Source organism: Cygnus atratus, chromosome 4, assembly GCF_013377495.2.
Source record: "Cygnus atratus isolate AKBS03 ecotype Queensland, Australia chromosome 4, CAtr_DNAZoo_HiC_assembly, whole genome shotgun sequence".
NCBI classification, from domain to species: domain Eukaryota; kingdom Metazoa; phylum Chordata; class Aves; order Anseriformes; family Anatidae; genus Cygnus; species Cygnus atratus.
The window spans coordinates 52,894,388-52,908,591 of NC_066365.1; positions in this window are offsets into that span (position 1 = coordinate 52,894,388).

A 14,204-nucleotide genomic window follows, 5' to 3' on the forward strand; every position below is an offset into this window, starting at 1 on the left:
AAATAAAGCGGGGGGCCGACGGCGCCCGTGCCTTCGGGCCCGAGGGGCGGAAAGCCGGGGGGTCAGCGCCGTGCCGGGGGGCTGCAGCCCCTGCCAGGGCGTGCTAACAGCCGGCTGCACCGGGGGGGGGGGGGGGGGGCGTGTGGTTGTGCGGTTTTGCGTGCAGGGGGAGAAAACGCAGCCGCCTCCTCCTGCGGAGGCTCGCACGCCTCGGCTGCGGTGGGTGAGGAGCCCTGGCTGGAGCAGGAGGGCTCCCGAGCCTGAGGTTAAGCAGGGAAGTTTCTGGAAGGATAAAATCGCAAGGCCTTTTTAGAGCCAAACCCTAAAAACTAAGCCATTCATCTGTTCGGGTGTGAAGGGTGAGCCCATGGTGCTTGTTCCAGCTCAGAAGGATGTCTGAGAGCTGGGAACACAGGTGTGCAAACACTGACCCCAACTGCTAAGGGGTTTTGTTGAGAGGGGTTCCCCATCAGAGCTGGTTGCATTTTGGGTTTCAGCAAACTGATGGGAAGCAAGCTGCAGGACCGACTCTGCAGCACTCCGTCCTTTGAGGTGTGAATTGGCCTCGATCCAAAACTTCTGCATCCTGCTTGTGGTTAGAAACTAGCCAAATACGCTACCTCTTCATATCAAACCTCCTCAAATCACTGAAATTCATATACTCGGCTCCACTTCCATTCCATTTTGCCTCCGTGGTTCTCTACATTTCACTTTGGACCTTATTTATGGTTTGAAAATCAGTGGAGCTGCGAGGTACCTGAAAAGCAGCAGATGAGGTTCACAGGGATTTTCCTGAGAACACCAACTAGATGAAAACGTCATTTTTGGCAATCTAATCTCAACCATCTCAAGAGAATAATAAGTATATTTAAAATGCCTATGCTAACACAAACTATTTTCTGATTCTTGTAATATTTAAATACCACCGATGTATATCAGACATCAGTTAGATTTGTTTTCCCAGGGCAGTGGAAGACTAACAATTTAAAATAATTATCCTGCCTTTTTTTTTTTTATTACTCTGCAATATCAAATGTATGGTTTTGCTGTCTGGTGATCTCAGCATCGACTCCCAGGGAAGTAGGAGAACAAGTTATGGGGTGGCCATCGTACTGCTCGGGGCACAAGTTTGATGCAGGGACGACCACCACCACCATGCACCTTCTCTTAAATTGAGCGGTGGGCATCTGCTTTTCATTTATACTGACAGCTTGCAAGGGTTGCTGAAGCTAATGTGCCCCCAACACTTATACACACATTCAGGCATTGCTTCTTCTTAAATCGATGAAGTCTACACCAAGACAGGCGGATGTAGAGCTAGTGCAGTCCTTTGAAGAGCCCTGTCTTGTGTTTAGTGGTGTAAGAGAAGCCCTGCGTGGCAGCAGGAATCTGGCCACTTCTTCCCTAATCCTAATCCTGAACCTGCTTCTCATCTGGTCAAATCCGTTGCAGCATCCTCACCTCCCTGTTCCCATGGAAACACAGTGCTAGCATCAGCCCAGCTTTTTTTTTTATTTTATTTTTTAAGCCACCATCTTCCTGGGAAGCAGTAGGGCTTTCTGTAAGCCCCTGGAATTCCAGTTACAGATTTTTGCAAAGGTTTTTCTTCCCCTTTTACAGCCACCCTGGTGACTGGTACACGAGGCAAAATGTGAAAGCAAGCACCTTAGAAGCTCCAGGAAGGTTTTCATAATGTCACTTTGCTAGTCCTGACCAGCAGCATTACCAGAAATATAGCCATCCTCTCTTGCTAAAACTGGGCAGCAAATGGACTTTGGAACAGCGACAAAACAGAGGAATTTTCCTTGTAGCTGTTTGCAGAAGTGTCTTGTTTTAAAACAAATGCTTCAGTTCAGCTTCTCTGTTTTTCTTTCCAGTAAAACTCAAGCTAATATCTCAGCAGTCCTTATCGCCTTATCACAGTTCGGCATCTGTACTTACCAGACAGGGGAAAACCTTGGCAGGAGCAGACATCCGTGCCAAGCTCCGTGCCGCTGTGCAGGTGCTTCCCCCTGCCCAAAAGGAGACTGTGCCCGTGGGCAGGTAAACTAACTATGTACATCAGATGTGGAAAAATGTGTAATGCAGAGGTTGAGGAGAAGTTACAAACAGAGGATGAGGGTCTCTGATTAACAGGAATCTTTCTGCTGCTATGATCAGAAGGAAAAACAGAGATTTTAATGAAGATACGGTTTTGGGTGCAAAGCGGGCTTGACTTGTATCGGCTGGTTTGCTCTTCTCCCCAGTTGGCATGTTCTGCTGGAAAGAGGAGCTGTCCTATGACTTTCAACATAAAATATAGTATCTCTAACAGAAGCAGGGAGGTTAGTAAGGCCTGGTTTGTGTCATGGCAGGCCTGATCTTATCCCAAGAAAAAGCTTGCATCAAGGAAACTGTGCCCTGGGCAGCTTGTGCCATGGCGATGCATCTCCCTGAAGGAAGGGGTCAGGTCTTCAATGCGTCTTCAGTTCTGGTCTTCAATGATCTTCAACTGTCTTCAGCTCTGGTCTTTTCTGTGGCCAGCAACTCTTGGGCTCCTTCTGCTTGCGTGCACCTGATGCCAAGCCTTCTTCTTCAAGGAGTATCTCCCACAGCGTGCACCCAGGAACATGGGCTCCCTCTGCTCAGAAATATTACTCTTTTACCCCAGACAGGTTGCACAAAAAGCAAAGGGGTGAAACAGCAGAGAATCCTCCGTTTCACCTGGCTTGCTGCTCTTTTCTTTGTAAGCTGTTATAAACACACCTGAGGCCCCTCGGCTGGTGGAGAGGAGCAGCTATCCTGCTGGCCCCGGGGCTTTGCTGTCTCCTGATCTGCTCAGCAATCTGTCGGCCCCGACTGGCACTCCGAGCAGCCCTGCTGCTTCACCCGTTGCAGGCACAGCTGAGCATCCTGCATAATCTCTGGCCAGGTTTAGGAAAAATCTGAGCTCAGCCGTAAGCGGGCTGCTCCGACTAAGTAGCTTCTCGGCTGTTTGCTCGAGGACTTGTACCCGTTCCTTGGGTTGCTTGTCCCTTTGGCAAACCACTGAATGTCACGTGGAGAACTTGAGGCTGAATGATATTTATTTTAAAAATACTGCTTTGAATGCCTTCGTTCTCTAGGGTATAAAACGAGTAGTTGCATCCAGCACGGCTCTGCATCACCTCCTGATTATCTGAGTGCCACTGCTGGACTCGCCCACCTGCAAAGAGCAACACAGATGATGCCTGGTGGAGGTATGGAAGTTGGACAGCCCTGACATAAAGCATAAGGAAGCATGTCTGCTTCTCAGTTGGTATTAATCCTGCTGGAGAATATTTGGAGATTTTTCTACTGACTACCGAAGGCAGGCTGTGTGCTTTCACAGCTTGTTGTGTATGAAGAGGTGAGCAGAGAGGTGGGCTGAGCCAGCAGACGAGAGGAACCCTTACAGCAGCATCTGTCATGGCAGAGGGCAGTAGGAGGAATCTTCACCAAAAGTTTAGCATTTTCTTCATTGATAAAACTAGATTCAGAAGCAGTTTGACAATCTTTGAGAGCAGGCTGGTAAAGGTATCCACTCAGAAGCAAGAGAAAGCACCAATTTTGAAAAATGATTCAGAGGAAGACTGTTCACATTCAAGAGTTTGTTTGTTTGTTTTTGGTTAAAAACACACAAGCTAAAAGCAAAGTAACACGGGGGCTTTAGTTGTTATTTCCGATGAACATCAAGCATCCTGAGATCACAAGTGCTTGTTGGATTGCTCAGTCACTCAGGCGAATGCTGTGACTTCACGTTTTATTTAATTGGGGCATCTGCTGGGGGACATTTGCAGTGTTCAGCACTTGGCTGTCAGCACCTGTTTGTTTATTCCTGCCGTGCTGCCTTCTATCACAGTCACTTTCTCCCTGCTGCCACTCACTCAGCAACATATTGTCAGACTTGGCATCAAGGATCTGAGTCATTCTGAGGAGTATAGGGGTAGCTGGATCATCCGGGCTTGCTCTTTCCCTGGAGAAAAGCAGCATTGTCCCTTCTCACCTTGTCCCAGGAGAAAGCATGAAGCCTTTTTGCAGAGCAGTTTTTCTCTAATTGGGAATTTGAGGTTGGGTTTTGAAAGTTAATGCATCCCATTTTTACCTGCTAGCTGAGCACTATTCGACACTTTCCTATTTATCTGTCTTTGCATTTAATTAATTGCATAGACTTAAAAAGCTGTTGATTATTTGGGATCTGATATACCACAATGCTCTTCAGCTAGCTCTGAGCCTCATGAATCAGTGTGCAGGCCATTCAGAATGAGAGATCATGCCCATAAATGCCTGTAAATATTCAAGTCAAACATCGCTTTCAAAGCATAATTGTTTGGGCTTTCTCCATCCTCTCTGTTCCCTGTGCAAATCCCTGATCAATATCTCTCTGGTTTGAGTGCTGATACGCTTTTAGGTGTGGGTTTTTCCCCTCCTGGCCCTCCTCTCTGGCTTTGGCACTTGGTTCTCCCTCTTCTCAAGGCCTCCAGCTCCCACGCTGATGGCTCTGCTGATTGCACAGAGCCTGGCTCAGCTTCTCCTTTAATCCACAGCCGTGCTCAGTGCTCCCACTCACCCAAACAATCACTTCCTTCCTTCTTAATATTGTTCTCATCAAGCCCTGCCTTTCCTCTGGTGTGAGAAATTCCTATATCCCCAAAACAATGTATAATCAATCTTGCAAATCACTGCTACCTCATGAATAACCTGCAGAAAGAAAAAAAAAAAGGCCAGATCTACCTTAAAGGAGGCTATAGCAAGGTTGGGATTGGTCTCTTCTCCCATGCACCAATGATAAGACAAGAGGGAATGGCTTTGAGTTGCACCAGGCGAAGTTTAGGCTGGATGTTAGGAGAAATTTCTTTACTGAAAGGGTTGTGAAGCATTGGAACAGGCTGCACCATCTAGAAGGAACTGCAGAACGGTATCTTCCCTTTTCTTCTCTTACTAGGTTTCTCTGTGTCGCAGATAAAAAGGGAAAACCTATGCCTGGAGTTAGCGCTGGGCTTTATCCAGACTTGCTTGGGATATTAGCTGATTCACAGTAAATTGAAATATTCATTTATTCAAAATAAGGAAATAGGCAGCTAAGAGTGGAAAATGGAGAAGAAGAAGAGAAATGGAAGGGGAAAAAAAGTGAGGAAGAAAAACAGTGACTTCATGCAGGGCAACAATTTATTTTATTTAGCAGCATTACAACTTAGTTCCATGACACAGGATATTTTTTTTTCCTGTGTGTTGAATTTCTAAAGGACGACATTTAGCAAAGGATTGTGCTTGACTGGAAGCAAGAGAAAGCAGGGTAGTGTAGGCTGTGGGTGAGCTTGTTCCCTGAAGGCAGGCCGTCTTGCTCAGTGATCTCCTCCAGCCTGACAGCCCTTGCAGAACAAGACACTCATCAAAGCCCGTGGAGGTGCTTTGGTGCAACACGTACCATTTCTGGGACAGAGAGCACCCGTCGTGTCGTCTCAGACATGGATGGTCACATAGATATCCATAAGAGTCAGGACGTCACAACCAGCCATCAGTCCAAGCTCAAAATGAAGACTCTCGATGTTGTCTTTATTTTTCTCACCCCCTGTTCCAAAGGATAGAGTACTACTTGCAACCCCGTCTAAATACGGCTGTGAGTTAGGAGGAACTGCGGACATCTCCCCAGACAGCAACGTTTCTTATACACCCTTAAACTGCAAGTACCAACAGGTTGGTAAATCTTATTGATATTACTTCTCCATCTGCACACACACACCAGGTAAAAACTTATTTGTTGGAGATACTGATGGAAACTGAATACTCCTCCATGTATGTGAGACATTTAGGCATTAAAGAAGGAAGCAGGACAACAAGTATTTGTTGGGCCTTCCTATAACCTGGTGCTTCCAGAGAACTGCTTCCTCTGCCTTCTGGACCTCTTGGGGGACAACCTGACTTTCCTGAAAACCTTGGGAGCTTTTCTGAGTGTAGAAGGTGCTATCCTACAAGAGCGTGGTCAGACGGGAGCCGACTCCAACCCAGTAATGACATTACTGCACTGCTGGCCCCGACTTAACAAGCTGGGCGTATTCACTCAAGCCCAAGTACCATGGGGCAGACTTTGGAGCCAAGCTGGCTCTCCTCCAGCGTGCTTTAGGAATGGATGCAGTGACACAGGTCTGTCTGTCGGACCACGTGGGCATATTTCCTATTTAAGTCCACGCTGACGAACTGTCAGGGCCGGGAAGGCTATTACACTGTGTTGAATCTCTGTCTGAAACACTGGATGATTTATTATACAAGAGCTGCCCACCCAGACGAAAGTGGGGCTGATGAGGTTGCCAAGAAATCACTGCTTTTGAGTGTAAAGCCAAAAAGGTTCATGAGTTCTCCCCTTAAAAAAAAAAGAAGCAAAATAGAAAAAAAAATCCCTTTTAAGTTATTTTCATAAGTTTCTCTTATTATTACTTTTTTTAATTATGTCTTTCTGTCTGGCCAGCAAAAATGCCTGGAGTTTTTCCCGGTTTAGAGGCCCCAGTGCTCCTCTGTGAGCCTTCAAAAGAAGCCCAAAGGTCAAGAAAACTTCACTGCTCATTTAGGAGAGCGGAAGGGACTTTCTCAGAGTTGATAATCCATGTCAGTGAATTGATTTCCAGTACCTGTTGAGCCTTATTCTCTCTCTTTTTGGCCGCTGATGGGGCTGGCTATCACATGAGTTCCTGCTCTAGCTGAGGAAAGGACAGGCAATCCATAGCTTGCAGAGCTGTCACACCTGCAGCTGATCCAAGGCAACACTTTGGAGTATATCTACATTTTTTCATTAATCATTGCTTTCCAAAAAAACAAGATTTACTGAGCATTTTTCTTCTTAAAATATAGTATTAATAGATCCTGTCCTCACTGCATTGATGGTCCATGCTCAGGAAACTGGATAGGGATTTTTGTAAGACTTAAAAGGAGCTAGATGTTCAGATTCCATTTTTTAATTAATGGTATCAAGCACGTAGATCCCATCAATGCCTTAAAAAAATCCATTCCTAAGACACCAGTGACACCATGTTTGCTTAGTGTGCTAGCAGGTCAGCAAAAGATCAAAATGATGATGGACCTCTAAGAGGTTGGAGTGCTATCTTCACAAAAACCTTGCAGAAGTCACAGCTCCAAGACCAGTGCAGGGAATGCTGGCACCATCCATCATTTGGCAAACTTGGACAAAGGGCCTCCTGTTAACTTTAGACATTTTTTGTGATGATTTTTGTGTTTCTCTGAAAATGATTGTCTTCATCACTTTTCAGTGCTGAATTAGACCAGTTTATGCCATAAAATCAAAGAACTGCTTGGGTTGGAAGGGACCATAAATATTGTGTCGTTCCACCCGCCCCTGGGTGGGGAACACCTTCCACTAGACCGGACTTGTGTCTGATGTACTTCAGGTGAGCTTCATTTTAAATCTTTTTGCTTGTATACCACTTTGCAAACAGAATGTAGTAAAGATCATTGAAAAGGAAGGGATGGTCAACCTTGGGAGTACCCTGTGAGATTGATCAGCATCTTCCATACCTCAGTGAAAATAGGAAACCATGAGCCCATCAGGGATAAAGACTCTTAAACCTCATTGTCAATCAAGACCTGTGGGATCTTCATCCCAGTGAGTAAGGAAAGACATGCAACAGGTTCTACAGAGTGGATTTTCCGGCACTGGAGGGTGTCTGGGCTCTCGCCTGTGGGAGCTCTTGTAATGTGAAACTCTGTCTGTTTGATGTCTTCCTAGGAGCCAATGCTGCCATTGCACTTTAGGATAGCTTGGCAGTGCTCAGGTATCCATGATCTAAACCTAGGAGAGAGGCACTTCAGCAAGGAAAATGGAGGCTCAGATGTGAAGAGCATCTCCTTCTGGAGAAACAATGGTTCTTCAAGGCATGCGCTATGGTAATCTGTGGGCACGTCCCAGCATCACCAGGTTGTTACAGTCTACCCTTACCCTTTCTGCAGCAGTTAATTTCATGAGATGCTCTGAATACAGACTGCTTAAAGCAGCAGAAGGCACTCACAGCGTAGGAGAACCCAGCTGGAAACCATCGTGGTGTGCATATGCACATGCTGGAGGTGCTGTGCTGTGGAAAAGTGTAAGAGCTGTACATATGCTCCGCTAAGCCTGCCAGTTCTTAGAGCTGCTGTTCTCAAAAACTGTAGGGCTCTTGCTTTCTGAGGCGTAGAAAATGCTGGGGACTCCAGGGGCAATGCAGGGGAAAGAGAAAGATGTCAGGAAAACTCTTCAGCCCTTGGGCAGGTGAGAATATGGATGTGGACCCTTGCTGTTTTTTTACAAATTCTGGTTCACCCCCATCATGAGCTTGGCAAGAGCACAATAACTTTCCATTTAGAAAGTCATATTTATATACATTTATATATCTTTCAATGCTCAAGATTGTCAAACTCTCAGAAAAGAGAAAGAGAGATGGGGTTTATGAAACCTGTCTGCTTCCACAGGAATGCCAGAGTCCCAAAGAGGAGGCTATAAAGTGGGAAGAACACATAATAACTTCCAGGATTCATTTCTTATCTTCCTTTTAAACTTCTGGCTCTTGGTGCATGAATTGTAATGACTTTATTGGAACACTCTGCATTTCAAAGCTTGTGATAATACAAAAGCCATCCCATGACTGATTTCTTCTTACAGAAACACCGTTCAGAAGTATGGAAAGAGATGTTTACATCAACAGATATCCTTAGTTTATAACATGTTGAGTGATTGCGAAACTTAGCACTGAATTTCCAAATCCGTTTAAGTTCTCAAGTGATCATAATATAGTTAACACGTCCTTTACAGAAAACATGCACAAAAATAAGGAAATGAATGCTTAAACACATAATAAATCTTTCACTCTCCCCAGAATAAATGCACTGTTCTTATCAGGTATAAACCATGGCCTATTTCTCCATAATCGTAGTCATAAATCTGGCTCAGTTATTGTATACATTTTACTATCTGTGTATTTACTTTTGAAGAATACTGCTATAACTTTCCTAAAGATAAAGGGATTCACTTTTTTTTTGTAGATATTTACAAGTTACTAGCTCTGGTCAATAATATCAGGAGTATTGTTGGAAAGAAAGGTATTTGATGGCAATTTATCTTAAAATTATCTATGCGACTTTAGTTTGCACTTAGTTTAGTTAGTGGGATTGGAAGCAGAATATTGATACCGCTTATAGAACCTTTATATTTATATTTAGAGAGATAGACCTTGTTGAAGAAAGAACATATAGTATTTTGTGGCACTGTTGAAACAGTTGTGTTATATAGAAATACACCTTTTGTTGTGCTTTGAAAAGGAGTGGGGTGTCTATCTCCATGCACAGGCTGTGTAGGATCTGGGACGTGTCACCATGTGTTATGTTGCTTTCAGGCACAAGGTAGTTGGTTGTGTTGAGGTATCTTTCTACATGAAATACTTACAAAGCCCACTTTGCTGTAACATGAGCATAATGCCCCAAGAAAAAGCCAGACTCTTGGGTTGTCTGTGTGGATTTCAAAAAAGGTTTTGACTCTGTGAACCAAGGTAATTTGTTGATACTCTTTTAAAATTTGATCAACTAACAAGTCCTGTCCTGGAGGGTGTTCTTAATGATATTATTTTGGAAATGTTTTGTGTTTACAACTGGAATTAAGTGAACTGGTATTGGTCCTGGTGTTACTGAGAACAGTGTTTGCTAAGTACCGGTGAGTGCACTGAGGGTGCTGACAGCGCCATTTATACATGGGGCTGTTAAGATAGAAAAGTCCTTATCAAGCAGAAGTTATGTGCAAAGGGAAAGATAATGGAGGAAACCATGTATGACTTGTCATTTGTAAGTGGTTGTTTTTAGTTAGCTCCTGCTCGTAAGGATAATCATTTGCACATGAATTGCTTCAAATCTCTTGCATTGCATTTGGATTTATGTTCCCTCTGAAAAAGGAAAAAGAAAAACAAAACAGAAGCTATGTTTCCAACAGTACCATCTGGTTTGCTGTGGATGTTTAAAGTTTACATGGGTGCAAAAGCAATTGAAGAAATCCACTGAAGAAAAATCCATTAAGGGATATGAAATACAAAGATACCACATCTGCCTTATGGCATCCCTCCAGCTCCTTGTAAGCTGGTACAGCACGTAAGGGCATACCTCTGTGGGTTCGTTCTCTTATATTCTACCCCAGGGTCATGCCACTGGGCATTCACAGAGGTTGGGTGTTTTTTGATCGGATTCTGTGTAATGCTGTAATTTTCTTGAGATCAAAAATCACACTAGTGATTGAGGTACATCGTGATGTACTGATGTTTTTGAGTTTTTCTTATCTTCGGTATGCTTCTTTAAGATGGCATAATGCTGATAGCATCAGAAAAATTATGGGCAGGGAAGGAACCATTTGGTAACTTACAGTGCCATCTATAGCAGGAACACAGCACCAGCCTGCAAACTCAGGTCTCATTGCCTTCAACAACCTTGTTGTGCACCTTCAATAGCCAGATCACAGTTTTAACCATCAGCTCGAACTGATGGACTGGAGAGGGTGCTTAGAGTTGTGCAGCTCTCTGAGTCACCACTGGTATAGAGGAACTGGGTATACGTTAAGCCAAGGAGAGGTGGTGACTTCATGTTGAGCAGTTAGAAACTGGTTTGGAAGAGTCAGGTGCAAGTCCCTGTTCCAGCAGATATTTCATTGCTCATATGCAGAGAGCAACTGCAGGGAGCAAGAGGGAGAACCATTCACCACAAAGCACCAAATAGTGAAGTAGTTAAACTTAACACAGGGGGCTTCAATCCACGTTTTGACTGTAGATCAAAGGAAAAAGCCAAGCCAGAGATGGGGCCTAACCCAGGGCTTTCTGTCATGTATTTTGTCCCCTTCTCATTCCAAAGGGCTGACTGGCCTGTGTATCTATCATTAGGACTGTATGCGACAGTGAGAGTGCTAAACAAAAATAACCACCTCCGTCTTGCCATCACAACGTGCTCAATACCTTTTGGAGTGACCCTGTGCCTGACTCTGTATTTCCCAGCGTACCCAGTGCCCTGCTCAGCTTGTAGGCCTCTGCGATGCTCGACCATAAGCCCCTCGTTGGTTTGGTTTGGTTCGGTTCAGTTCGTTTTGTTTTGGTTTGGTTTGGTTTGGTTCGGCTGGGGCTCGCACGGCCTACGTGAAGGCTGAGGTCTACCTGAGTGACAGAGGGAAGGAGAGGGCCTTGGCAATGCCCACCATGCCCTGAGGGCCAGCCCTGTGCGGTTTGCTCATGAAAGCTGGTGGCAGAGCAGGGTGTTCAGCACAAGGCTCCAGTGAGCTAGCGTTACTTGGTTTTGTGACCCTAAAGAAACTGGATGAACCGTTCTTAAGCTAAATGAAAGGAAAGATTAACTCCAGTTACTATTATAAAGTAGTCTTGCCCAATCTTGCTTCATTCAGACCCTGAATCTGGAGGACATAGGATCAAAAAAAAAAAAGGAAAAAAAAAAGAAAAAAGAAAAGAAAGAAAGAAAAAAAAAGGAAAGAAGGAAGGAAGGAAGGAAGGAAGGAAGGAAGGAAGGAGGGAGGGAAGGAGGGAAGAAAGGAGGGAAAGAAAGAAAGAAAGAAAGAAAGAAAGAAAGAAAGAAAGAAAGAAAGAAAGAAAGAAAAAGGAAGGAAGGAAGGAAGGAAGAAAGAAAGAAAGAAAAAATAGAGTTCACTCTGCAGCTGAATTTCTCGTGTCTACCTGAAACAGTGCACTTCCATTTTCCACACTGGAAAATATCTAAATATCTACTTGCAAAACAACCCTTAGGGTAAAAAAAAATAAAAATGCACTGACGTTTAAAAAAACCAAAACTACTTAAAACTACTTTTTAAATTTATTTGGAATTTACAAAAAAATCTTAAAAGTCTTAAAAGAGATAAGCCCAGTGGTGGAGTAAGATGATACATCACGAGACGGTATGGGCTGTGGGACTCTGGAAGCTAAAGCTGGCACCACAGTTTACCGCATGGTCTGATCTTTATGGAGGAGAAAAATGCAATTCCAGCTGAGGATTTGAAGCTTGGACTTGCTTGGGCAGAGGTACTGCGAGCACAGTTGAGGGTGGGTTTTGCCAGTGCCAACGTGGTCACCCTTAGCTGTACGGTGGGAGAAGTGGGGTGTCCTAAGAGAGACACCGCTCTGGAGAACAATCCCCAGATGACTGCCCGCCAGCCATCCTGCAGCACACATCATGCTGTGTGGCTGCTGTGAAGGAATGCAGACCTGGGTTGCTTCTGTCCGCCTGTTGTGTCTCATCCGGAAGGCTTCCCCGACGAGCAGACTTAAAGCTGTATTAAAACGAGTACATCTGGGCCACGAGACATCAGTGAAACTCATTACTGATTCAAGTACAAATTCTCTGTGTTGGAGCACAGTACATTTCTAAATACAAAGACCCGTCCAGACTGCGAATATTTTTCAGATTAGCCAGATTTGTAAATGATCCACGAAACGAGAGACCTGTCTATCTGTACTGCAGGCAGTGGTCGCATGGCCGAATACTGTCAGCATGCACTAGCTGTAGCTCTGGAAGCCTTTTTCCATGCAGAAAGGTCAACTACAAGTCCCTACAATAAATTACATGAGTTTCATAGCACTTGGTTACATTATGGGTGATTTCTTTCTTTTTAGAGCTTACAAAGCGTATGCATGTTTGGTAGTATTCACAGAGGTTTCCCCCAGTTACTTATCTTAGGTACATAGGATGGATTCTTAAGGGCACTGCTGCACATCCTTTTGCTTTGTGGTGGATTTCAGTGTTAATATTTACTTGCAAATAAGATATGCACAAGCATTTATTTTGCTCCAGATAAGACTGTATATAAATACATAAGCAAGCAGGGGTTGCAAGCCCTTTCTATAGTTCCTGCATCTCCTGTCTCCTTTCCGAAGCAGAAGTCAGTCTGAAAGCTTCAGCTAACGCTTGCTTTGGAAATGGGCACTTTTGCAGACTGCTGACTGTGGCACTACATTTACTACAGAGACGCAGTCACGCAATGGTTTGCCTCTGTATTATCTGGGTCACAGGGCAGAATTCTCCTGGGTGCTAACATTTGCAATTAAGCTGAGTTTGTCAGTGCGCAGTGGGGCTATTTTCCTTTCTAAAGCTGGTCCTAAATGGGAATGCTGAGTGTCACGCCTGCTTTAACTGGTTTTGGTTCCACGTAGAGTCAAGGGGTGAGGTCCTGTCCCTGAGGGGCTGGCCACTCACCTCAGTACAGCCAAGCATCAGCCCACGGGTCAGAATCCCCCAGTTTAGGCTCCCCCCCTGCACATTCACAGTTGTTGGTGTTATTAAGTGACTGTGCTGGTGTACTAGAGGGATACCTGGAGGGGTCACTTCAATCAGCCATAAGAAGAGCTCAGCTAAATTCAGTTGAGTCCAAAGTCACTGCACCCAACCCTAGGCACCTAACTGAAGAGCCTAATTTAACTAAGTGTATGATCAACTTTCCCTAAATTCAATGCAGTGACCAGTTGTCTTTTTGTTGCAAACAAATATTTTTCCTTTTACAGGTGAATATGCTTCTGAGCAGTAGCTCTATCTCAAGCATTTCGAAGAAATGCCATGCAAGATCTATTAACTGTCTTTAGGTTTTATGATTCTTATTTAGTCTGAAAGGTGTTATTTTTTTTTTAATTATTATTATTTATTAAAATGATCCATGTTGCATGCTGTGTACTTTACACAGTGTGGCCATGGTACTAAACCTGTTACCTCAGAGGAAATAATGAAACTGGGTCCAGTCAGTGATTCGTTTGGGACAGTGCAAGAAAACCTGAAGGTAAACGATGTGGCTGGTTCTGTCCCTCACAGCCACCAGTGCTGCTCTCCTCTCTACAGAGAGCCTTTTCTTCACCTGTTGGCCCGTATGCTCTTTATGAAGTTATTACACAGCTATAACAAGAAGCACACTTTGGCCTGAGTGCTGAAGTACTGGAAGGAGGAAAATTGGGGTCTTGCTATAAACACAAAGAATAGTGTGGGACTGGATAAACCACATCCAACTTGTTATTGTTTTATTTCTTAAGGAGCTTTATAGAGCTTATTTCTTAAGAAGCTTTCCAGGAGCATTCTTATGAAAAAAAAAAAAAAAAGATACAGAGAGGGAAGTTGCTCTGTTGGTGGCCACTGCTGATGAAAAGCCTAAAAATCTTCTGTCTGAGAAGGAAGGCAGAGAGCCCACACAGGTTTGCGCTCTCCTAATG